We start from the raw sequence: 25,100 nt of genomic DNA, 5'->3' as shown, positions 1-25,100 counted from the left end.
ATGGGGGTGGGGCTTAATGATGGGGGTGGGGCTTAATGACAGGGGTAGCAGCAACAGTCGGTCGGCACATGCACGGGGCACTGTGTCATGGTATTTTTTTACAAAAATACCGTGACTAGAGTGCAGAGGGAATTTGCAGGGACAGAGCTTTCTCGCAAGCTCTGTCCCTGCAATGGACTTCAGTCCCTTGTGAATTCAGTCAGTAATATCACACTACAATCTGCATTACCAATGCGGATTGTAGTAAATAGAGCCCTAAGTCACCAGAGCGGCACTTACATTAGCATTCTGGCAGAAGTGTATGTAAAGGTTTCTTTGTATCTTAGCCTGTATACAAAGTAGTAAACAACTCACTGTGTTTTATTAGAAAAGCACTTACATTAGTTTTCAGTTATGATTGTGTATCAAGGTTTCTTTTTCTCTCTTTGTGAAGAAAAGCTCACATCTGTAGTGTATTACTACACTGTAGTTTATTCTTCATAATAAGAAATAGTCCACAGTTCATCCAGTAGAAATGCTCAATGCAGGTAAAGAATTTATTTTTAAAATTATCTTGTTGTCAAAAGGGACTAGAATATATTCACAAATTTATTTATTCATAACATAGGTAAAAAGTCCATAAATCATCTGATAAAACAATGCTCAGTGCAGATAAAAAATCATAAAAGATCTAAATCATCAAGAAGGACAGTTACCACACTCCCAAGAGGGGGATGGAGATAGAACATCAATATCTGTGCTGCAGATCATGGATATCACCAATGGTATGGTGCGGCTCATTCCACCGGGAAACATCAGAAGATATTTTTGATGCAGTTGCTGCCGCAGGTTGCTGATGTAAAGAATATGAAATAAGAATAACACTATCTAGTCTTCATAACCACCTAACTGGTTTATACAGATCTAATATTGAAATAATCCTCTTAATTATATGTATGCTGGTTACTAATTTTATTTTTTTCTCAATGTACCAACATCTCACAAAGCATTCACTCTGAAACTCATACCAGCGGTGTAACTAGGGGGGGTTGTGTGGGGCATGTGCCCTGGGCACCGTTGCAGGCAAAGCAGAGGGGGCACCACTAGCAAGGGCATCGTACCCATACCACCCGCCCCACCACCATTGCTCTTTGTCCAAAGACTTGTCACTCTAGTAATGTAATGAGCAGGCAACTGTGCCTGCTGTTGCTGACTTAGGAGGAGTGTGCAGCCCCTCCCAGGCAGTAACTAAAGCCATGGCCAAAAGTTCAGAGAATTACATATTAGTATTAGTTTTCACAAAGTTACCTACTTCAGTGTTTTTTAGACCTTTTTGCCAGATGTTACTATGGTAAACTGAAGTAAAATTATAAGCATTTCATAAGTGTCAAAGGCTTTTATTGACAATTACATTAAGTTTATGCAAAAAGTCAATATTTGCAGTGTTGACCCTTCTTTTTCAAGACCTCTGCAATTCGCCCTGGCATGCTGTCAATCAAATTATGGGCCACATACTGACTGATGGCCATCCATTCTTGCCTAATCAATGTAATCAATGCTTGGAGTTTGTCAGAATTTGTGGGTTTTTGTTTGTCCACCAACCTCTTGAGGTTTCACCACAAGTTCTCAATGGGATTAAGATCTGGGGAGTTTCTGGGCAACGGACCCGAAATGCCAATGTTTTGTTCCCTGAGCCACTCAGTTATCACTTTTGCCTCATGGCAAGGTGCTCCATCATGCTGGAAAAGGCATTGTTCATCACCAAACTGTTCTTGGATGGTTGGGAGCAGTTACTCTTGTGGGTTGCCACCTTTTAAGTCCACCACATGTGACATCAGTGGTTTCCATAAACAAAATATTAAAAACAGATGGCACTGTCCACAATTTTCTTAAACAGATATTCTTATTCAATTAAACCACTCTTCATCACCACCCAGTATTTTATAAATAACATCCAATGTGCATAGAAAGCTCTGACTGCACATCAATACAAAAAGTGCATTTGTTATCCAATAGTCACATGAAAGGTATAGTTAAATGTCTGTCAAACTCAGTCCATTCAGCAAATCAAATGTGTTAATGCATGATCGTCAGAAGTCACTTCTGACTATTATGCATTAATAAGGTTGATTTGCTGAGTGTCTTGAATGGCCCAGAATTGACCGAGGTTGACGAATATTTAATTATATCTTTCATGTAACTATTGGATAACAAATGGGTGGTGATGAAGATTGGTTTCATTAAATGAGAATATCTGTTTAAGAAAATTGTGGAGAGTGACCTCTGTTTTTAATATTTTAGATAGATAGATAGATAGATATACACAAACAGGGTTGTCCATAAGTGTGGAAACACCCTTATTAAAAGAAAATTAGAAAGGTAAAATTAATCCAGTGGAAACACATATGAAATGGGTGTGGGGGAAAACTTTTTAGGGTATGTCACCAGTATGGTGGTCATCTTGAATGTAACTATTTGGTATCCCTCTACTTGCACTCTATGACATTGTGGGAGACTTTATGGTAAAGAGTACCTATACCTCTCCATTGTACTATTAATTACAAGAGCCTCAATTTGTACATTTTTTACTGTGTTATTTATGTTTATTTTTTATGGTGTTCTAGCTGTATGTGGTTCTTATGTAACCATTTTTTGATTTGTGTGACTTCTATTAAATTGTTATTTTTTATGGTAATACACTATGTATACCCTTTTCTATTTTTTTCAAAACTGGACTGAGTCAACCACATCAATAGGAAAGTATAATAATTATACCTCCTGATTTATTGTTCTCTACCTCACCCTAGCTGCGCCGGTAGTTGTATTTACCATTTATTTACCAATAAATAGCATTGGGTAAGGAAAATAAGTGCTTAAATTCACACAATGCCAGTGATTTAAACCACCCATTGATGTCAATTGATGTTGTGATACATTGACCCAAAATGTGTTCTGGGAATTCAATTCTAACATTCCAATATTCAATGTTGGAGGCTACCATCCCCATCACCACATTTTCCATTGGCATGGAAACCTGCCGCATAAACCCTAATTATATAAATAAAGAATATTAGAATATCTTAATTGCTCTGTGTTCTGTAAGCTAATTCAAAACATATATATCAAACCCAATCTAAAAATTATAATACTGAACAACCCTATAGTGATTGAGTAAATAAGCATGCACAGTAATGATATAAATATAACAAAAAGAGACAAGGGGTGCACATAGTGTCATATTTGTAATTCTGGAATTAAATATGTATAGATTCAGGTATTACACCTATAAATTTCACGTACAGAACTGAGGCTTCAGATAGGCACTTGAGTAATACTAATAATCAGACTTTCAAATCTATCTGGAACCACAACATAGATGCCACAGTAGATCCTACAACAAATCACAGTCTATAGCATGCTTACATTGTGTGAATAAATTCAAACATTATTACACTATCTAAAAATCTCCACTAATGGCACTTACAATAAATAATAAACATAAAACATAAAGAAGACTTATCTGTAGGACAAACTGGATTCATTAATGGCAACAGTCCAGATAATTCAGACAGCAGAAAACATGGGAAGACACCCAATTTGTGTCCTCCCACCTCTGAATTCATCCTTAAATACCCAGGCCAATCGGTTGCTGGCCAATTATGTAAATCAATCAATTAATTACATACACAACATTAAAATACTAACAGTTGACCAGAATTCACAAATATGAAATATACAACATCAGTTACGGCTAAAAAAAACACTCCTTATGCATGCTAGCACCTCATTCACTATAATATGTGCCCATCTGCATCCTTTTATTTAAAAATAGTTGAGATAGACTTTAAATAATTAAATGCATCTTAAACCATTGCCATAAAGCAATAAATTGAATATAAAAACTTACATGTGTTGAAAACTTTTAAGTGAGCCCACATATGAAATCATATAGCTCTCTCCTCTACATATACCTCTCTCCACTACAATCGGTTCTAAATGCTGCTACTCGGCTCATCTTCCTCTCCAGACATTCTACATCTGCTTCTCCTCTCCATCAATCCCTACACTGGCTCCCCATCCCTTTCAGATGCCAATTCAAGGTTCTTACATTCGCCTACAAAGCCCTTACCAAATCCACCCGCATACATTTCTGACCTTCTCTCCCTTCACACTCCCTCCAGTCCACTTCGCTCAACTAATGCATGCTGCCTCTCTTGCCAACTGATTACTTCCTCCCACTCCCACATCTGAGATTTTGCCCGTGCTGCTCCCTACCTTTGGAATGCTCTCCCTCTCCCTATCAGACTCTCCACCTCTCTACAAATCTTCAAACGGGCTCTCAAGACCCACTACTTCATCAAGGCCTTTCAGCACTCATCCTAACCAACCTCATGCTCTTTCCTTCCTATCTTCCTCTTCTGTGTCACACCTGTCTGTCTGCCCCTCCCCTTTGAATGTAAGCTCTCATGAGCAGGGACCTCTTCCCTCATGTGCTTCTCTTTACATTTTCTTCTACTCTCTACTCCCCATTAGGACACCTAACACGGGACTGCCAACTCCTGGCAGCTTATTGTGAGTGCTTTAATCACTATTTCAGCAATGTGTATAAGTTGTGTCCTTGTCCTGCACTGTAATGTACTGTAAGTTACTTGTTTCTTGTTCACCTATTAGTTCTATATACTATGTAAGGCACTGCGGAACACTTGTGGCGCCATATAAATAAAGAATAATAATATTAATAATAATAATAATAATATAGTGAATCAGTCATAATGATTGTTGGTATCGGGAAAGAAAGTTAATACATCATTTCCCACAATGCCGGTCAGTCCAACCACTCACTAAAGTCAGGAAATATTGAAAAACAAAGGGCCTGATTCAGACCCACTCGCGAGCGGCTGTCCGCTCGCAAGTGGGTCGATGTTATGGACTGAGCATGCGCACGACGGAGGGAGCTCTGTCGTGCGCATGCGCCAGACGCGACGAGCGAAGGAAAGTCCTTCGCTCGTTGTGTCCGATCAAAGGGGGCGTGCTGTCAATGTTGATTGACAGCACGCCCCCTTTGGTGAGCGTGCCGGGGGCGTGCCTCCCTGACGGGGGCGTTCCCACGGGAACGCCTCCCGTCAGAAGCCGGCCCACTGACATCACTAGTGATGTCAGTGGGAGTGATTTTGGCTCTGATAGAGCCAAAATCACTCCGGAGCTTGCGGTTGAAAACCTCAACCGCAGGCTCCGGCTCGCAAATTCGATGGTCGCGATGGTCTCGACCATCGCGACCATCACAATGCACGCTCGTATAGCCTGTGGGTGGTGACCCACAGCTATACGAGTGTCCAGGAGGACGCTCCATGAAAATGGAGCCCGGCCCTCATTCAGAGCGTGCGCTCTGCTCAGAGCGTACGGCTCTGAATGAGGGCCAAAGACCCACAATGTGTTGCAGTTCAATTCTTACACTACAGTGTGTAATGTCTGAAGTTACAGCACCCATCACCATGTTATATTTTAGTATGGAAACCGTAGTATAAACACTAATTATTAATTGAGAAAATTAGGACACCCTATTTGCAATCTGTCCTGGAACTAATTCAAATCATAGATATAAAAACCAATGTTAAAATATGATACTAAATATACCTAAAGTTATTAATTAAATGTGTCAGCGTGCAAAATATTGATTAATAGAAGATATGTCAGCATGCACAATAATATTCTTATAAAACATATAACAATTTAAAAACATGTCTTATAGCTCAAACATGTAGGGGGGAATCCAACTGTGGGCAAGATTTTAAAAAAAGCACATGGCGCCGGGTTTTTCCTGCAGATGCAGGGTTTTGCAATCCAATTAGGTGACTTAAAATGGGATGTGGTGATTTCTATAGAAATCACTGCATCTTTTTTCTCGCTCTTCCTGAGCAAGTCTGATTTTTCCTAAAATCATTAATTTTAGGAAAAATCAGCTGGACTTGCACTGGGAACGTGGCAGTACCACCCCTGAGGACTAATTAAGAAATTGGAAATTTCCAATTAGCTTAGTTAGTACTTAATTACTCACCTTACAAAATGGTGTCTTCTGCATCCAGCATTGAGAACTGAGTCTGCTGCAGCAGGGTGAGTTTGTAAGTGTGTATAAGTGATCATGTGTGTGAGTGACCCCCCAGTTTTATTGTATAGACAGCGCTGAGAGAACTACATCTCCCAGCAGCCCTTTCACCTTCTACCAGCTGCTGGAGTCTCCCAACTGCCCCCAAGGCTCCTAGCAGCCCTCTTCCTGGTGACGAGATGGGGGGAGGCCATTGGAATCTGCAGAGACCACCAGAGCCCCCTGAACAAGTTAGTATAATTTTTTTACACAGCATGGGGTTTTCTGATCTTGCTAAACCTCACCTCCATTTGAATTTGTCCCATATAGTATAACTAGCTGAAGTACCTGACATTGCCCAGGTTTAAATATTCAAATAATTAAATTATTCATCCCAGACCATTTGACGCCACTCTGTGAAGATCTAAACACATCTCCAGTGTAAGGCCCAGAACAGGCTCCCCTGGTCAAAGTTCTACTCAGTGTACACCAACTGGTGTTCTGACTGGGGTATAATCTTCAAGTTAATAAGTTAGGCATCCCAGACCAATTTTCTACCCATCTGTAAAGTTTTAATCCAAATCCATCCAGTGTAAGGCCTAGAACAGGCTCCCTGGGTCACAATTCTTCCCAGCATACACCAACAGGTCATCCAAATGGGTATCTAACCCCCCTAAAACCTGGCACAAAAACAGACAAATCTCAGGTGCACAACTCCAAATTATTGATAATATATAAATGCAATTAAATTTTGGTTTAGGTTTTTAGCATAATCTTGGCAAAGGTTATGGGCCTACCCACCACATCCAGGTAACCTCTTTAGGGTAGGTCCCTAACGTACTAGGATTCAAATCCAGGGCGCAGGACACCCCCAAACTGGCCCAGCTAAGCCACCCAAGGGCACTGCCATAGTAAGAATAGTGCAGTGTAAAAGAGATAGTTAAGAGCAGCCACAGCTGCATATAAAGAATGAAAATAAAAAAGTGAAGTACATATATAATAAACAAACAGTGAAGGGTTAAAATGTGTTATAAACGAAAAATGTGTTATAATGCGGTGCCCTGAAACAGATCAACAAAGGCAATCCAGGGGGACCCCCGCCCCAAAAATGAACTGAAGTTGCACTACAGTATATAACTTGTAGGACTTACCTAGAATTGTGCCTAATACCAGTGTGCATATACTATACCAGACTCCATTTAAACCAAAAAGGTAGGGGTGATAGGGCAGACTGAGGGCGTCTCCTTTCCCTCAGGTGTGCAATAAAGTACATTAAATGGAGTATATGGGAAAGATTTCTGGACTGCACACCCTGTAATATATATATAATGGAAGGTGCTACCTGATGAGACTAATTGCAGGCACAAAAACAGACAAATCTCAGGTTCACAACTCCAAATTATTGATAATATATATATATGCAATAAAATTTTGCAATCAATTAGGTAGCAGCAATTATTTTGGGGTAAGCATTTGGGCGTGGGGCCCCCGAAGTTGTTCTGGCTGGGCCTTTTTTCAGGGCTTCACCACTTAATTCACATAGATTTTTTTTATCATCTTTCTATTTGTTTGTCTATTATTTATGTAATTTTAACCCCTTAACATTAACACTTATTGATTTATCCTTACACAACTATACTTTACACTTCACTTTCACCTTTTTTCCATTTTTTGTGTGATGCCCTGGGGATAGTCCTTGGCTGGATTCTTTTGGGGTTCCCTGCGGCTCGGATGTGAACCCCATAATGTTAGGGACACTGGTATAGAGGAGCCTTGACGTTGGCCCAGCGCTTATTCATATATTTGCAAATGTATGTAAACCAATAACTCTGAATTTCTATTATCATGTAGGATTCATGTATTTTTGATTTGCTGCAGTGTGCTGGAGGGAAAATCACCCTTTTTTTCTGTAGCTCAGTGTAAACCCCACCCTTTACAAGCACCTGTGCAATGTCATTAAGTTGATGTGAGCGACCACCATACTTTTTGTTTGCAGTGTAGTATTTCTAGTCAAGTAGTAACAGGTGCTCGTGAGAATAAGTGTGCGTACCAAAAATAAAATCTTTTAAGCTTATCTGAAATCCAGGGATAGGTCATCCACACTCAATGGATTTAAATGGGATGTCCTCAGCTGGATCACATTATAAAGAGCTTGTATAAGCTCATAGGAGAGAGAGTATATATAGTGTAGTATTTCCTTAAAATTAGTACAGTGATTATATATAGAGACTGCGTACCAGATAATGCTAGTTTAATAGCCTGTAGTATGTCATCCTCCAGATATCTCCTAGTACCCTTTAACAATCCCTCTTTGGAGTGTAAATGTTCAGTGTTTGCGAGCTAGATACAGATAATCCCTCATCATTTAAACAAGGGTTTTTATTGGGTTATAAGGTAGGGGGAGACCTAGTACACAATATAGAAAAGTAAGAAATGTGCTTATCTTTTAAAAAGGTACCCAGTCCTCTTAGGTAAATATCCAAAGAAACAGAGAGCCTGGGTCAGATGGCCTCAATGTGTTTCATCCTCTGGGGTCTTCTTCAGGAGTAGTGTGGGTCTGTGGAGTGCCTTCTATTTATCCCCTAAGAAGGGGGAGTTATGCTGCTGCAATTAGCATCAAAAATGGCAAAAAACGGCTTCTGCGCATGCGCAGTGCACAGCGGCCATTATGTATGGCATCATCAATGATGTTCGCGATCCCCCACAGAAAGCAGTGGGATTACATAATGGATGTGCCTCCACACATGTCAGTGGCTAAAACGCCAGCCTGGCTGTATCTATATAAAGCAAGGGCTTGAAAGAAGTTGCTCAAATGTCCGATTCTATATAGCGGCGGCCATTTTGTTGGTGGGACAGAAACCTGTACCCACAAGGCAGCGGCCTTTTTGATTGTGCAGGGAACCTGCATTCAGTTATGCGGTGGCCATTTTCTTGGTTGGGAAAGAGGCTAGTTATTCATAGCACATATATGTAGTGGTGGCCATTTTATTGGTTGGACAAAATTCTATGCCCACTTGACGGTGGCCATGTTAATGCTGAGATGAAAGCCTAAATTAACTATATGGTGGCCATTTTCTATCTTGGAAAGGGTGCTGTTTGTTATTTGAAGTCCAGGCATGGCCAATATATAATTGAATATTTATAGTAAATACAGCATAATAATGAGTGCAATTTTAATGCCATTAATTCTAACAGTGTAAAAAACAAATTAATATATAAATGATATTACTGAATGTAGGGGATGGGAATAAATATGAATTTAGGAGGACAAATAAATAAAAAGAAGTTAAAAAGAAACTGAAAGGAGGAAATTCCTGAATTTCTTCTTCATGGATGCTTTGTGTTTCTAAATGTGTAGAATCATGAACAAGCATTTTTTTCTACTTCTTGGAACTAGAAAAAAGTCCGAATCAATTTTATACATAGTTGGTGTATTTATAGCAAAAAAACGAAATTCATAACTAAATAATAATTTAAGAATAAGAAAATAAAAAAATATTTTTTTTTCTTCAAATTTAATTAGTTAATTATTTATTGGTACCTTTAAGCAAACATAAAAACAATAGCAGATTTAAGTCTTCACATCTTTACCTTGATGCCCTAGCCCTTTCTTTCCACAAAACTTTGCCTAGTATAGTAATTGTGGATGTTGTACACTCCATACCACTACTACAGTATGAGAACAGCAAAAGCGTCAAAGAGCTTCAATGTCATTGCCACTGTATACTAGATAGCATAGATTGAAAGTTCACACTGTTATAATGTGTTCATTTCAGGGCATACTTTCCCACTTTATACTACTGTATCTTTTAATTTGTAGGATTGGCAGTTTTCATGCCCTTCTCTCTTCACATTTGATTAAAAAAGTGCATATTTGAAGTAGAAAGATAATTTGCATACTTCTTTAAATACATTTTATGTATTTACCTTGGAACACCTTTTTGACTCTCTTTGTTGCTTTGGTGCCACAGGGGCTTTCATCGCTATGCTTCAATCCCTCTACTCTGGTTCATAATCCCAAATTTTAAGCAATAATTATCTTCCCCCCTCTCTATATTTAAAGGTACAAGGCAGGGCTGCCCCCTATCACCCCTAATTTTTTCTATAGCCTTGGAGCCCTTAGCAATAGCCTTACAGGCTTCCCCTTTTTTATATGCATTTCTGTGACTGGCCTTGAGGTCAAATTAGGCCTCTTCGCTGATGACATGCTTCTATTTATATCGAACCCTCTCCAACCTTTACCAGCTATTACTGCTCTTATTGATAGTTTTGGTACGTTTGCCAGCTTCAGAGTTAACTACTCCAAGTCTAAGCTATTGTGTTTAGCCACTGACTATTCCTATTTTAGTTCTAATCCTGTTCTATCACATTTCTCCTGCTGCAGCTCTCCTCTAAAATATTTGGGGGGTTTCATTCCAAAGGTGTTATCTTCCCTCTACTCTGTAAACTTTAAAATGGTGCTGTCCTCGATTAAAGCCTGGATCACTAATTGGATGTCTTTGCCTTTATCACTATCTGGTCGCATATCAGTGATTAAAAGTGTCATATTCCCAAAATTGTCTTATATCCTTTAGATGCTTCCCTTATCATTATCTATATCTGATGCTAAAGACATTCGCTGCCTTTTTACCACTTTTATTTGGAATGCTAAGAAGCCCCATATCGCATATGCCAAACTGATTTTACCTAAGTCAGAGGCTGGCTTCAGCCTCCCAGATGTCTCTGCCTTTGCCCAGGCAGCTCTCTTCAAATACATTTCAGACTGGCTCCTGCCGAACACTCATTTTACTAATTGTCACATAAAAGAAGCCCTTTTTTATCCATACTCTCCTAGTGCTCTATTGCATACTCCAAATAAACAGATTCCTTGCACAATAGTTTCCAATAAATTGTTCTCACATACTTACAAGGCATGGTGCACTATTAATAAGAAACATTCTGGGGTAATCCCTATTTCCCTCCTGGTTTGGAAAGGGATGTATTTGAGACCTGGAAACAGCTTGGCATCGCTGCCATTTGGGATATCTTTGACCCTGGAGGTTCTGTCCGCACATTTGACTATTTGCGGGAAACCTTTGGCATTCCTCATAAGTGCTTCTTTATGTAACTAGAAATTAGGCACTTTGCTCAGACGAGACCCACCACTTTGACTGTTGCCACAAATGGTGACTCTGATAATATATTGTCGGTTTTGTCTTTTAGCCATACCAATACATTTAGGATATGATATTTATACCAATCTTTACTTAGAAATAAAAAAAACACTTCCCTTGGGCTGGTACACTGAAAAATTGGGTCAATGATATCCCTTCACTGGAGCCTTCTGAATTGTTGTTACAGCATTGTTCCACTTCTTTGAACTACTTACACTCAATGGATCTACAGGAGGTTCACCTAAAAGTTCTTCACAGAGCATATGTCTCGCAAGCACAGAGAAAACACATAGTCCCGGGTGAATCTGGTTACTGTCCAAAATGTGGTGCGATGGATGCTTCATTCTTCCACAATTTCTGGGAATGCAGCAAAATAAGTCATTTTTGGGATAAGGTAGTAGCATTTATAAACCAAGTATTTTCTATCAATCTGATCAAACTTCCTATTCCCTGTCTGTTTCTAAATTTTTCACATTGGAACTTGGGCTCTAATTTTAAACATATAGTTCCGGCACTCTCTGTTATTTTGATGGTGGCTCAAAAGATGATTTTGACGCATTGGATAAAAAAAAACCCCTTTACTTGCTGAGGTTAAGGCTGTAGTGCTAAAACTGATTTATTATGATCGCCAGGCCGCATTGCCGGAGATTGAGATGGGGGTGGAGCATTTCTATAAAAAGTGGGAAAACTATTCTGTTAAGTTAGACCCTACTGTTCAACAACAGATCCAGAAGATGTTTGAATCCACCACTTGGTACCTTCTCAGACAGGTCTCATGATTATTTATGCTTCAGTTTGCAGTACATTTCTATTCTCTTTTTAAATGCCTTATTACATTAGTCATCTAGTTAATGGAAAACATATGCTTTAAGCTAAGACCCTTTGTCTTGTCCCCCCTCTTCCCCACCCTTTTCCCCCTTTATTGCCTACATCTTTCTGGTTTTTTTAATTATTTTTTGATGGTTCTGCTGGTATTGGTTTGTGTTATGCAGGTCATTAAAACTTGTGTTTCACATATACAGTATTGCTTTCCCATATCTTAATCCTGTGTTATGCTTCAGCCCATGCTACTGCAGGATCACCGTAGTATTTTTTTGTCTTGTTGTGACTTCTGCCTTATGGACCACAAAGACTTTTTTACTGATACATGGATGTATCATGCGGAGTACTTTTGTCATTTAGCTGCTTCTTGAGTCATCCTTATGTTTGTACACTGTATTATTCTTGTATTGGTTACCTGTTGATGACAAAATGTATCGTCCCAATGTAAATACTTTCTATTTTGTACTATTGAAAAATATATAAAATGCTTTTAAAAAAAATAAATACATTTTAAGACATAAATAATGTAGTTCAATTATGAAAAAGTTAATTGAAAACATGTTAGATTTTTTAAATACTGTATAAGCCTTTTACTTAATGCAGTGTTTCCAAAGGCTATGGAGAAAGATGAAAGGAAATTTTTCTAGACTTTCATATATTCTTTTCCTATGCTTTCATTTTTGTAAAACTGATTTCAGTAAAAATGCATTATTGAAATAATTTCTATAATTTTAATATGTTGTGCATAAATGAGTATAAAATTAAATGTTATTAATCATATAAAAGGAAAATAAATATTTATAATTATATTTAGAATTTTGTTATGATGCTTCTCTGTGTTTTGTATTTTTAAAAGTATGATTTCTTTAACTTGAAGTTGTCACTTTTTCTGTATGCTCCAGATATAAGACAGGACAACACCTTTAAAGATAGCAATTAAGTAGTGTATTTATTTAATTTTGCCACTTTACACACCATGCACATAGAAACACAGGGCAAATGGTGCAAGTAGTAAATGGTCATTTTAGCAAATGGGCAATTTATGCATTTTGGGCTGTGAACCTATGTTCATAGCATAAAATATTTAGAGTATGTATCTTGACACAAAACAAGATAAACCGCTAAGGATGTGATTCCCAGCACATATTAAATTGCATTCCTACATGAAATGCCTCTTTATACTAGGATTACATGTAGGTTTAAGGAATAGCAGAAAAGTCTTTAGAAGCACTCTACGAAAGTTTAAAAGGAGTCCAACACCTTATATTACTGTAGGTTGAAAATTTTCCTTTTTATTTCTCCTAAAATAATTCTGGGCTTAGCTTTTTCTGTTTATTAAATTAATTTTCAGTGTGAGGAGATATTGGGACTGTTTTGTCATTTGACTACTACTAGTTACACTGCTCATCTCTGTCCAACATAGAGGTGCTTTTAAAAGTACAAGACATACAGATGAGCTGATGCAAAATACAAGTTGTTTTTTTGGAGAGATAATTGCAATCTTGAATCACATAACTTTTTTTTAATTTCTGCACTGCTCAGACACACTAATGCGCATACCCTCTACTTTGCAAGGAACACCTTTTCCTGTCGAAAAATCCTCAAATCCCAAATTGCAAAGCATGACAAATACTTATGTGATTTTATTCTCCAGAAATCCGAATCCACCCAAATTTTGTGAATCCAGGTAAATCCGAGAAGCGGTTCTGATCTTCTAAAGAGAATCGGATACATCTAGGTCACGGTTCTGATCTTTTTGCGGTTTAGAATTCGGATTTTAAATCCAAATTTCGGGTTTTAGATTGCATAAATTACATGATTTTATCAGTTTTTAAAACTTTTTATCTATTTTGTTTTTAAAAATCCAGATCCAAAACCAAAACACTTGAAGGTGGTATAGCAAAAACAAATCCAGATCCAAAACCTTGAAGGAGATACAGATCCAAAACCAAAACATGGGGGTCAGTGCACATCCCTAATTATAATGATTAAAGGTTGACTTCAACAAACAGATGACATAGAGTATTAATTTCAAAATAATTTCAAATAAGAGATTAGAAAATTAGCATACTGTATTTAATGTGTTCAACAGATAAAATATGACACAGAAAACTTTTTTTTTCCAAATTTGGAGTTAGATAATTACATTTGTTAATGATCAACATTAAACTCTATAGACCTGCAAAGAGATTTATCTTAATGAAGATTTTAGTGATTAATCCAGAAGTAGAAAAAGTGTGTGAGGACAATTCCTGTAGTGTCAAATCTTGAGCCACTTTTGAAACTATAGTAACGAACATTTTTACCAGATTTTTATATCAGTAACTTTTCTAAAAAGCAGGGATCAAAAATAATCTTTAAAGAGCAAACATAATTCTATGGCATCCTCAAGTATGAAGAATTTTAATTTATAATACTGTATATCATATTGGTGATAGTGTTCCCTATGAATGGTATTACATTTAAAATTCCCCAAGAAAAACATCAATAAATAACCATAAATTCCTGCTTCCAAGAACATCTCTTATTTTTAATGCAGATAATACTTTTTCTATAATAACACAAATATATATGACATTATTAATGCTGGACCTTTCCATTTAATTTATTTTACCATGAAATTCAGTACAATCTGGTCTACTTTGTAATACATTGCAAATTCAGGATAATCTAAATACATCATTTAACACATTCCATAAACACCTTCTGAATCTTTTGCCTGTGTGATAAAGTTATATAACAACATTTATGGAACACTAGTGGGAATAGATTTAGAAAAAGTCCTTACAATTAAAAGGTGCAGTGTTTCCCATTGCAAGCAACCAATTTATAGTTACTGTCTTATTTATCTACTGCAGTACAGTACATTCTATTTACTTGATAGTTACAATTAGATTGGTTGTGATGAGCAACACCATCACTTTTTCTTTATAGAGGTTTTAGTAAATACTGTATATCACATATTTGTATGGCACAATATAGGTCTGGAAGAATTTGGATAATGGTATGAAATACTGTAAATGATGACCTGGACATGTTTAGTTATCTGTTAAATGTACAGGATAAAAATGTAGGAATTTAAATAATAATTGTAAAACCCTACATATTTTTAAAGCTAGCACATAGGGATATGATTGACCTATAAATAAAAACCAAAGGATTACTTAGTAAAAAAATAAAGTCTACATTCAATGAAACTTTATCCAAATTAGTTTTTATTGGATTGCATTTATAGAACATCACGTAAAATATCCACAGAAAATCCCATGAATCCAGCAATCCCTCACTAGATTTCAAATGTGCACATAAAACATAGACTTTATGCATACTATCACTGTGAATTTAGCTCCTAAAGAAAATATAAAGGCTATTATTATCATTTGGGAATCCACAGGAAATGTTGAACATTGTGGGAGGATTTTGCACACACTAAAAAGCCTATAGAAAATAAATATTGAATTCTAGATGTTATCTTTGGATAGTTAATGATTTCCCAAGAACCAGTTTTCCAAGTTATCATTTCTCAAAGTTTTATCCAAAGTTTAAATAGAAGTAATTTCATTAAATTCCACTGTGACCATTTGGATTAAGACCTCATCAAGGATCTTTGTTAATTACTGTTAACATAAAAATATTTGACAAATATAATTTAAAATATTGTGAGAATATATATGCAGAAATTATTGTACTTATTGCAGTCTCATGACATGAAATTATGTTGCAAAGAGGATTCATGAAGTAGTTGTGAACATAACATTTGACCATAACATTTGATCAGTTTTCATTAACATTTTCTCAAAACTTACTACTTAATAGTACCAAATTAGACACATATTTCACATAGATTTACTATTGAAAATAACTTGTGAATACTTGTGAAAATAACTTGTGACTTTATCATTTGCATTATTGCATTATTGGAAACTACAAAAGTTTAACTAAGCGTTTCACTTTCAAAACAGCCATGTCAGTGCTTGAAAAGAAAAATGAGGAAGAGGGAGAAATTGTGCATTCACAGAATCTCGAGGACAGTCTAATGTTGTCTTAAAGTGCTATGTGATTATGTTGATATTCAGAATGGCGACATTCAGTATATGTAGACCAGAATGTCAACATGGTCTGAAGATCAACATGGACATTATGTTGACAGTTAACATGTTGACTTTGACAATGTTGACATGAACAGAATATTGACATTATATTTATGTTGATATTGTAAATGTTGATGGTCACAATGTCAACACTACAGTGGACAGGGGATAGGGTTAGGTTCCATGTCGAACATTCTACCTGTCAGCATTTTGTACCACACCTTCATAAAATGATGAATGAGTTGTATTTCATAAAGTTAATGAGGATGATGTTGATTGTGTCAAAATAAGATGGTGACCAATAGTACCACCTGTCATGATCAGCCAGACCCCAGATACCTCAATATGTAACCACTGTCAGTGTTTAATGGGCACATTAGCACTTAGAGTGAATAACATGAATCAGCTGCCACCATCAAGGGTTCATTGCAAGTAGTCCTTAGATACTACTTTCACATAATTATTAATTTTTAAAATATAATGTCCCATATATATATATATATATATATATATATATATATATGTAACATAAACCTTAGCAATCCTGCAGGTATATAGGTACCTGGAAAAAGCATCAGAAAGCACACTAAGATTAAGGGTATTAAACTGAATGAAAAATTTCCCCAATCCGTCAAATACAAAAAAAAGTTTACATAGAGGAAACACAGATTACTATCCAAAATAATAAAAAAAATGAAAAGGAATAAAAACAGATTATCTCACTTATAAGAAATATGAAAATACTGCCATGTTGAGATCACTTAGGATGAATGAACCAATGTAGTCTGCACAGACTTCTCCATAAGATTGAAAAACAGGCAAAGGGAGAATTGGATTCTTATGCTGCGCAGGTTCCCTCTTAGCCCTACCTTTCTGGCTAATTCTCCCAATGAAAATGTTAATTAGTCCTCTGTGACTCACGCAAATTCTTTTGTCAGACTTTCTATAGGCAAGTTTATCACATTTTTGCAAAGCGTCTGTTTGAATCATCGTATAGCTGTCTGCACAGGAGATAGGAGGCAGTTGTATCAGCATACCACAAATCTTTATGAATATCCTGTCATGCTCTTTCATTACTTAGGAATTACCTCATAAAAATACTATCTCTTTCCTGATCCACTGTGCAACATCCACTCATTGGAAAGCTTCAAGCCGAACACAACATCTGTCAAGCTGGACATAGAATGTTATCTGCCACATTCCTGGTCTGGGCTGGCCTCAAAGAGCTCAGTGGTCATAAACCTCTTTCTACACATCAGCCCCTCTTTCTGCACAACAGCCCCTATTCAGTACAGACACAAGAAATGTATAGGACATAGTAACTGGCATCCATTTTGATACATGACACACTAACACACATAGGTCAGTTGCTTTATACATACAAAGTTCATGAAATATATATTCTGGTAATTACTTCTATTTGCTATACCACCCCATTCCAATTTATGTGTTTATTAACATCTATGTATAGTGCCTGCATATTCCATTGCACTTTAAAATAGGGAACAAAACAGTAAAAATACAGAATCAAAAGAGAAAGACAAATATGTAAGAGGCTCAAAAGCTTACAATCAATAGGGAAAAATATGTTAGATTCAAGAGGATAAGTGCTACATATTCTAAATTGATCCATCCAGGTTACATACATTCTTAGTGGGTCACATGATTTAGTCACACATCAAATCTGGCCTTAAGTCACTGGGATGTGTTTGAGGGTAGAAAGGAAACATTTTTAAAGTTATGTGTGAACTGTCTATAGGGGATGTAATTAGTAGAATTGTTTACAGATGTTATGAGGAAGGGTCCAATATTTGAAAAGCTTGTCTGTAGATGTGAGATTTCAGGGTATGCTTAAATGCTTGAATATTGGAAGAAAGCTTTGTTGTGCTTGGGAGGGCATTTCACAGAATGGGTTCAGCCTGAAATACATCCTGTAACTTTGGATGGGAGCAGGTAATGTGTGCATAAAAGATTCTAAGCAGAGGGGTTGAAATGGGAGATATTTTAAGATAAACAAGGAGATGTATATTGGTGTAGTTTGGTTCATATAATAAAAAGGAGAAGGATGTGCTGCCTCAGTTTGGTATAATTAATCTCTTAGATAAAAAAATCAGTTTACTGTACAAATAATTTCAATCAATTATATATATAAATAATAATAAAAAAAATATATATATATATATATATATATATATATATATTATACTAGTTGAAGTACTCAATGTTGTCCAGGTATAAATCTTCCATTTATGTTATTATCAATGAACTGGATGTCGCTGTCAATATTTTAAAAATAATTAGCAGCTTAGTAGTTATTCCAAGACACCCATAAGGAAAGTTCTGCCCAGCATACTCCACCGTGAGGTCCAACTGGGACCCCAATCACTCTATTAGGCATCCCAGACCAATTGCCACCCCTCTGTGAGTTTTTTTTTTTTTTAATTCATCCAGTGGAAGACCCAGAAAAGACTCCCGGGATCAAAGTTCTGCCCAGCATACAACAATTTTGGAGATCCAAATGGGACCTCAACCCTCTAGTATGTCTTCTGAGGTCCAATGTTACCACTCTGTGAAATTGTCATCCAAATCCATCTAGTGGAAGTCTCAGAACAGGCTCCCTGGGAGAAAGTTTTGCCAGCGTACACCAATGGGTGGTCTGACCAGGACCCTAATGCCCTGAAACCTGGCCAGGATCCAACTGGTCCACCTCATGATGGTTTCATCCCAATCAGTGCAGGGGTGTCCCAATGCATAACCAGACAGACAAACAAACACACAGACAGAACAATGAATTTTATGTATAAGATACATAGACCAGCAATCATAGACCAGCAATTTTACTGTTTTGTCCCCTCATTGTGGAGATGGGCCCTGGCCACACATAAGAATGGATAGCCAGCCACCAGGTGGCATCCCAGGAGCACAGCTTTTGTTACTGAATTCCATGTACCTGATGCGACAAGGACACCCGAGCATGGGAGGATCCATGCAGAGGATGAATCCTCCTAGACAAATAAGCCCCATGGGTCCTGGACCTCAGTCTGATCCTTGGTTATCATTGCAGAATTAAGGACGTGGCATGAGACCACCACCCAATTCCTTAGGGCCTGGCATGAAAATGGGTCCTGGAGCAGGCAGGCCATAGCCAAACCCCAATAGTGCAAACTTGATTCCATATTCTTCGTCTCGATTCCATTCATTCTTCGTCTTATGTGGGGCCCCCTGGTGGCGGAGGACCTCCAGGAACACCGTTTATGCCCAGTCCTGCAGAGTTAACAAATTCAAGTGACAATATTTACACAATGATAAATCCCGGTCCTCCTACAGGGAACCATTCAAAACTTCCCAATGGACCCCTGGTTCAGATGGACCTATGGGAGGAATGGGCGGGATGGAACTTCATCATATAAACGGGTCTGGTGACATGGATGGACTTCCTAAGAATTCACCAAATAACATAAGTAGCATTAGTAATCCTCCAGGAACACTGCGAGAGTTAGGAGGAAATTTTCATCATTTCTTGCTAAATCACAATTACTCTCCCAGCATGACAGTGTGACAACAGGGACAATATTCCTATTGGCTACTGCTAGGATGGTCACGGTGATGGGATAAGAGATTTGTGCACGGAGCTGTAGAAATGAATGGAACAGCTGCCCTCAGTTCAGTTTCATGCAATAAAAAGCACCAAACTTTTTATTCCATCAAACACAGGGCCTGATTTAAAGCCGGACGCTCTGACAAGAGCAATCAGGGCCCTCCTACCTAAAAATGGAGTGGCCTCCTGGCCACTCGCATAGCTGTGGGTGACCACCCACAGCTTATGCGAGCGGCCAAAAAGATGGTCGCGATTGTCATGACCATCGCGACCATCGGGCTTGCGACAAGACCCTGCAGTAGGGTCTCGCTGCCGCAAGCCGAGGAGTGCCTTTGGCTCTATCAGAGCAAAAAGCACTCCCACTGACATCACTAGTGATGTCAGTGGGGCCGGACCCAGACGGTAGGCGTCCCCATGAGAACGCCTCTGTCTGGGCAGCAATGCCCATGGCATGCCCACCAAAGGGGGCGTGCTGTCACTCACCATCAACAGCACACCCCCTTTGGTGCGAGACCCATAGCGACAGCTTTGCCGTCGCTATGCTGGTCTCGCGCTTGCGCATGACAGAGCTCCCTCTGTCGTGTGCATGCGCATTAGTTATGAATCCAATTGTAATTTTATTTTTTAATTTTTCCTCCCAATGTTCTATGTCTGTGACATGATATTCAAGGAGATTAACTGAAATAGGGAACTTCATGTGGCTTTAGTTTTAGCTTTTTTTTTTTTGGAATGAACTGAGATTTTTATTTACCCACTTCCCTACCAAATGTTTTTTGTTTTTTTCATACAATCCGAAAACACCTCCAAAAAAGACTATATATTTTTTCTCAATGTTCTCCACTGTGCAGACTCTCTTGTAGGAACTGCATCCTTCTCTTTACCTCATACAATACAACACTTGATTCAGTAGCTTATCTTACAGGCTTGATAAAAAGCACTAAATTAGAGATTATAAATTGGTATTCTTAGAAAAGAAGTCCCATATTATTCTGTCAATTACTGAGTACTATTACTTGTAAGTCTAGCTGCATATCTATACAGGTGATGCACAAATAAAATGTTATCTTGTTCAAGTGGTGCATTCAAAAAGTGTTCCAGTGGTACATTTAAAAAAAGGTATATTCAGTACCAAAATATAAATATAAAAAATACACTAGTCTAACATATGAAATAGGTGTAATCTGCTTCTACATTGTTTTTGAAGGAATTGCACATGAAGGTGGGTTGAAAAAAAACTTTCTGCATCGATTGTGAGGGTCGAACAAAAATACTGTGAGACCACTCAAGAAGATGATTGCCATTTAGTTTTTCAAAATCGGATAATATCTTAGTCGGTCAATTGGCGCCTAAAGATTTTGTATTTACGCATGCCCGCAGAAAACCACCGCAAAAGTGCTCTGGCAGTGCATTTTTTCATACTGTTTGTTGCTAAGTAGCAAAATACAATAGTTTTGACTTGTAATACATGCTCTGTTCACCGTATAGTATCATATAGTGCGCTCAACATAGACGTATCATCTAAAATGCAGTAGTAGGGTATCTGCTGCGCTGCAGCTCTCAACTTGTTGCAAACAAATACATGCACCACTCCTGGACTCACCATGTGGAGGTGGCTGCAGCTTGAGTCCCACACGCCACCCACCCTGTCATGTTATAACTGCTCACTGTTCTAGCGGCTTGTTATCTTTTATAGAACCAAACTTTGGCATTAATGCCCTCGACCGAAGTACAGTACAATATATATATATATATATATATATATATATATATATATATATATATTTAAAACACAATCCAAATACAGCATGCACTTATGTAACAGTGTTCCATTAGCAGGGGTGCATCACATTGACCGCTGAAAGATCTCCTCCAGATAGTTAAACATTCTTTACAATAATTGAGCACTCTCCTTTAATTATGGAAAAATATCCCTTTGGTTTTATTTCACCAAGCACACTTATTCAGTGTTCCCAGTCATGGTACAAATCTTTAAATATCTTTATAAAGTCACATCTGTGATTATTTTGATTATTTCTTTTACCATTTGCAAGACCACCAACAAATAGGTCCTGCTGCCAAGAAGACATATACAATATACATATACTTGTGGGCCCAGCTAGTTTGTTGCTCATAGCATGCCATTCAGGCCTCTGTGTCACACCATGGAATATTACGTGATGGCTGGACCTTGTTGTACCATGGTATTCTTTAATGAAAGATACGCTATGGCATGTAGCTTAACTGCTGGGCGGTGAGTGCTCCACTGATGTCATTTGTACTGAATACCATACTGTTAAATTGGATGGATATCACATTCACGCAGTGTATTTGCATATGGCATGTTCGCACAACCAAACTTTTTATTATCACATAAGCTCTTAGAACGGGAAGCAAATCAGTTCACATAAGTCACCCATAGTTTCATTATTTTCACACCACTCTTAAGCTATAACTAAATAATAAATAAAGATGCGACAACTGTATAAATTGCATAAAGAGGTCACAGCCAAATTTATTAATACGAATTAGAATTAGAATCAGAATTAAGCCTGGTGGTGAAAAAAACAGGGCTCACTTGGTCTACAGCCCATATAAGTATTATTTACCAAACATGGAGTGGAGTTTCCACCCCGTGCGCAAACCATCCTGGGTAGTACCACCTCCCCGTAACCCTTAACTAGCACAGTGCTGGTCCCTCCTTATGATGATGACCTGGTCCTTTCATAAAGTAATGACTGACTCACCTTTCTCAAAGGGGAAATGCTAGCCAAGATCTTTTGCGCTAAATTGAGCCACCGATGAGCACTGCTTTCCACAAAACAGATGTGGTCCCTGACCACGTTACGCCACAAAGACCCCAAATACACCTCTAAACTATGACAAACATGACAAAATGGCTGCGACAAATAACTCTAACCTTCATCTGTCAGGTGAACCCCATCTGGCGTATACAAATGCTCTTCCTCATAACGAACACGCAGGTGCTTCACAACAATCCCATTCAAACCAACTACAAACCTATATGCTGCAGCATTCAACTTTCTCCTGATCTGATCTATAGCAGGCCCACTGTGTGTACCACGCCAAAACCTCAGTGGAATGACCTCTGACCAACAGAGCTTAACTTGTGGCCAATGCTCAGCAATCACCTTCATATCCCGTTTAATGGCAATGATCAACTCCACTCCTTTACAGGTACCCAGATCATTACCACCTAAATGGACCATTAAACAATCCGGAACACCCCACTTACTCTCTGACTGCCACAGAAGGTCCAAAAGACCACACCACTTAAAATCTCTCAACCCAATCTAGCGGATTCTGCAAGGACCTGACCTGGCACAAGGGTGTCTACTAGCCCAGAAAACAAAAGAGTGTCCCACAATCCACACCCGACAATCTCTTCCCAAAAAAACTGTAAGTGTGAAGTTTATAACAAAGCATTAGTAACGTGAATTCATTAACATGATTAACAAGGTAGGGGAAAACTAAGTTATTTTGGTGACCCAGATGGAGGTGAACAACACCAAACCTCTATTTACTTTTGAGGGCAAAGGTGTAAAGAACTCCAAATCTCCCCTAGCGGCGGGTGACATAATGCCCTGGGTTTCCCAAAGAACAAACTCACAGGGAGTGCCACTACTTTTGCAGCTTATCGCTTCTTAAATAACTTTTAAACGCAAAAGATTTCCACCTGCCCAAGCATTTTATCGACTCAGCAGAATAGCCTGACTCTGCAGCACATGTTGCTGCCCCTATTATGAATGAATGAGTGCCATATAACTCGACTGGCAAGCCCAGAGCCACAAGGCAATCATTAAAAACACTTTTGAACTGAAACCTAGACAGCGGGGAAAGATCCGCATGTGCTAACCATTGCGCCCCTCCCTTAGGCCTGCGTTGATTGTAACTACCAGCCAACACCACCGGGCATATGTCCGGCTTCTGATGCAATGGGACAGAGATCCAACGCCCCCCTCCCTAACTGATCAGTCTTTAATCTCTGTATTTTACTCAGAATCAAACCTTGTTTAACTATAACATTAACCAACATAATACCTGAAGTAATGGAATTCTTATTAACAGCTGTTATCACACCTGCCCTTAATGCACCAAAAAATACTAATGCAAAAGCCAAACTAGACAAACTGGACTCAAAATCATCTTTCACTATACCCAATACTGCCACTACCAAGTACCTTAGCAACCCCGTGTCATTAGGCCTATGAGAATCACTCAGCTTCAACTGTTCCTTTGCCCATCCTTTCAGTGCTTTAGAGATTACAAAAGAATTTGGTAGGGTCCACCAAACCATTTAAACGAGCAAAATAGGAAATTCCCGCTAAAGCGCCCGACATAGATGACTTTGAACGGCTGCTCTCATGCCAAAAAAACACAAACTCTAACATCAAATCATGAATGCTCTTACCCTCTTCTTTGCCAGCAATGAATGCCTGCCATTCATTACAGGCCACTGAATATGATCTCAAAGTAAGTACCAGGAGCAAGTGCTCTTAAAGCAAGTCCTATAATGCCTGCTTTATGATCTGCCAAACATAATCAGGACAAGAGAAACCATGAACAGCTGCTGGAGGCGCAAGCACTCTAAATCTCTCCCATTGAAAACGAGATAACGAGTGCGCAATCTCATTTTCAACTCCAGGAACATGCTTAGCTGTAAAATCAATATTCATAGACAGACAAACAAAAACCAAATGCCTAAGAAGTCGTATCAATTGCTGGCAAACTGACTTTTGATTATTGATGGCCTGTACTACCCCCAGATTATCACACCAAAATATGATTCTATGATTACTAAGCTTTAAAGCCCAAATCTCAACTGCTACCACAATGGGAAACAGTTCCAGCAGAAGTAAATTGCCCATCAAACCTTCAAAGGCGCCACAATTCCGGCCAAGCTTCTGCACACCATTCTCTCTCAAAGAACACCCTAAAGCCCATTGATCCTGACGCATCCATATACAGATGCAAATCATTATTAGCCACTGGCGGTGGCAACCAAATTCGTACCTCGTTAAATTTGCGTAAAAAAAACCCTGAAGTCATCTTTCATTTCTTCACACAGGCGAATCATGTAATGGAGATTTTTAACACCTGCTGAAGCTCGCTCTAACCTCTGGCAAAAAACCTTGTCCATTGGAATGACTCTACACATGAAGTTAAGTAAACCTAGCAAAGACTGCAGCTGCTTCAAAGAAACTTTTTTAGCTGAAACCAAACTGAACAACAAATCATTACGTTTCTGCACCTTATCACATGGCAATCTGCAAAGACCCAAATCAGTATCGACTTCAATACCTAGATAAGACAATCTGGTAATTGGCCCCTCCATCTTTTTTCCAGTGATGGGGACT

General features: G+C 38.3%; 1 pseudogene; it reads left to right on the top strand.

The window, feature by feature from the left end:
* LOC148538224 (single-stranded DNA-binding protein 3-like) overlaps positions 1-19,686 on the top strand; it is a 48,000-nt pseudogene extending 28,314 nt beyond the window's left edge.
* The last annotated feature ends 5,414 nt before the right edge of the window (positions 19,687-25,100 follow it).

The sequence above is a fragment of the Taudactylus pleione genome, unplaced genomic scaffold (genome assembly GCF_031769625.1).
Source record: "Taudactylus pleione unplaced genomic scaffold, aTauple2 ptg000041l, whole genome shotgun sequence".
Taxonomy (NCBI): domain Eukaryota; kingdom Metazoa; phylum Chordata; class Amphibia; order Anura; family Myobatrachidae; genus Taudactylus; species Taudactylus pleione.
Note: the sequence above shows the minus strand (reverse complement) of the source record. Positions and strands in the feature narration are given on the sequence as shown.